Source organism: Marmota marmota, unplaced genomic scaffold, assembly GCF_001458135.2.
Source record: "Marmota marmota marmota unplaced genomic scaffold, marMar, whole genome shotgun sequence".
In the NCBI taxonomy this organism is placed as follows: Eukaryota; Metazoa; Chordata; class Mammalia; order Rodentia; family Sciuridae; genus Marmota; species Marmota marmota.
In genome coordinates, this window is record NW_026000221.1 from 28,680,050 (window position 1) to 28,682,938 (window position 2,889).

Here is a 2,889-nt window from a genome sequence, read left to right on the forward strand (position 1 = left end):
AGTCAGAATGGCAATCATCAAGAATACAAGCAACAGTAAGTGTTGGCGAGAATGTGGGTAAAAAGGTACATTCACACATTGCTGGTGGGACTGCAAATTGGTTGCAACCACTCTGGAAAGAGTATGGAGATGCCTAAGAAAACTTGGAATGAAATCACCATTTGGCCCAGCTATCCGACTCTTAGGTTTACACCCAAAAGACTTAAAATCAGCATACTAAAGTGACACGGTCACATCAATGTTTATAGCAGCTCAATTAACAATAGCTAAACTATAGAACCAACTTAGTGCCTTTCAACAGATGAACAGATAAAGAAAATGTGGTATATATACACAATGGAATATTATTCAATCTTTAAAAAGAATGAAAGTATGGCATTTGCCCATAAATGAATGGAACTAGAGAATATTAGTTAAGAAAATAAGAATCCCAAAGAATTGAAGGACAAATGTTTTCTCTGATATACAGATGCTAATTCACAATAAGGAGTGGTGGGAGAATACTGGTATTTTGGACTAAACAGAAGGGAGTGCAAGGAGGGGAGGGGTCATGAGGATAGGAATGAAATGGACATTATTACACTATGTGCATATATGATGACATGACCTGTGTAACTCTACATCATGTACAACCAGATGAAGGAGAAGTTATACTCCATTTTATGGATGATGTGTCAGAATGCATTCTACCGTCATATATAACTAATTAGGACACATTTAAAAAATTAAAGCTTCTAAAACAATTAGTTAATTTTAATTAATTAATACATTGTCTTAAAGGAAAAATATTTAAGACCACTCTTCTTTCAGCTCCCTGTCCTCTTCCTCACTTGTCCATGGGTGGGGAATGTCACTGGACTGGTCAGGTTTGTGAACACTGACTGGGCTGAAGGAGGAGGCACCTGGTTTGGGAAGTCTGTGGACAGAGTAAGGAGGTCAAAGGTGAGTCCCCCATGGAAAATACCCACCACCCTCCTCCCCTCCTGCCCCACCAGGCATCAGCCCTGGCCCACACTGAAGCCAGGTGCCAGGCACTGAGACTAGCACTCTTTTCCTCAGGTCCACTACCTGGTTAAAAAGTCCTCCGGCTCTGGGAGGGGGTAACACGGATAAGCCTTTCTTCTTCAAGAGCTGAGCCTTGACCCTGGGGGACCACATAAGCAAAGCAAGACCCATATTCTGCTACATTTCCATGGAAGAGTGAGTTTAAAGACGTTTCCACGTTGCTCGTTCTAACTTGCCACAGTCCTCTGTGTTGGGAGTCCAGCGTCAGCTTCTCATTTGCCGTTGTTCCCTTCCCTCAGGATTCTGGAAGAAAAGAGTAAACAGAATTGAGGTTTCCTTGGGTTCTTAGCCAAGCTTCAACTCGATACCATCTTTCACCCAGAATGTTTATTTTATAATGTTTATTCTGACAGAATAAACAAATTGATGAATACAATACACACTCCCGGGCCTCAAGAAAACCCAGACACACTCCCTGGCTTCAAGAAACTCACATCATGTTTAGGGGAGAACTAATTCCTGGGATTGACATGCTCTTCTCAGCCTTAGATATCGAGAGGACCCTCTGTGTAAGGTGTTGTAGCTACAGGATGGTGAAGACCCTCGTTCTCTGAGAGTCTGTGTGGGAAAGAGTCCCTGGGCAGCCTGCATTGCCAACTTGGCACAGGAAAATAAATAAATAAATAAATAAAATATATATGTGTGTGTGTGTTTGTGTGTGTGTGTATTCACGTTTGTTGTGTTAAGCTAACGATTCCAGCATTGTTTGTTATCAATAGCTTAGCCCCTCCTGACTCTATGGTTCAAGTATGACCTACAGCCTGACTTAACTCCAAAGACATAATGCTTGTTGAATAGCAATAAAATCTCCGGAGAGGCTACGTCATCATCCTTCTAATCCTGTAAAAAAAAAAAAAAAAAAACCACCTGAGATAATCCATTTTTAAAAAGGAAAGATCTATTTTGACTCATGGTTCTGGAAGGTACGAGAGGCTCCCCACTGACAGGTTGGCCCTGTTGTTTTGGGGCCTGTCAACAGGATACCATGGTGGGGAGCACACAGTGGCCAGGAAGCAAAGAGAAAGGAAGAAGAGGGGCCAGAATCCCAATATCCCCTTCAAGGGCTGCTCCCATGACCCAATGTCCCTCTACTAGGCCCCTTTTCCTAGAGGTTCCACCACCTCCCAATATCACTGAGCTGAGGACCAAGTCTTCCGCACCAGGCCTTTGAGCCCTCTGCTTCAAATCCAAACTCTAGCAGAGTCTAACTATCAAGCTATCTCTGTTCTGATCTCCTAAATCACATTATTTCAGGATCCTGGGGGCCATGGATCCTAAAGAGTTGGGTCTTCGTGACAAAAGTACAGCAGCCAGGATGCAAAACAAACCCTCAAGTTACCCATATATAATGAAAATTGTATTTATGGGAGACACCTCTTGCTCTGATAAGAAGATATATTGGAGGAAGTAAGAACCACATCAGTTGAAAAGAAATAAGAGGCTAGGAAGAGTAGGGGTGTGGGAAATGAGGGGCCATAAAGGGATATCAGAGGAATAGTGAGACTTTGGCAGATGGTGGAAAGGAGGCCCTAGAGACTCCAGGCAACCGTGTGGCTTCTCCTTTCCCATATTCCAGAGTGCCTGAACCACTTAGCTTTCCTCCCCACCCATCAACATGTCCAAGAAGATCATTTTAAGCAAAGTACCGTCTTTCCCAGCTGATAAACTTACAATTTATGGCTTTTCACACGGTCATTTGTCATACCTCTTCCCACTTATTGAAGATTCAAAGAGCACTGTACTTTCTACCGAGGCAAATTCTGCTAACTAAGATGAACAACAGAAACAAACCTCCTCCTCCTCCTCCTCCTCCTCCTCCTCCTC

General features: G+C 43.1%; 1 long non-coding RNA gene across 1 annotated transcript in view; it reads right to left on the reverse strand.

The window, feature by feature from the left end:
* Positions 1-725: 725 nt before the first annotated feature.
* Positions 726-2,889, reverse strand: part of LOC107144886 — a 62,280-nt gene continuing 60,116 nt past the window's right edge. The window contains exons 2-3 of the long non-coding RNA XR_001503853.2: positions 1,069-1,308; positions 726-916 (exon numbers count right to left, since the gene is read on the reverse strand). This is a non-coding gene — a long non-coding RNA (uncharacterized LOC107144886). The remainder of the gene's footprint in view (positions 917-1,068; positions 1,309-2,889) is intronic.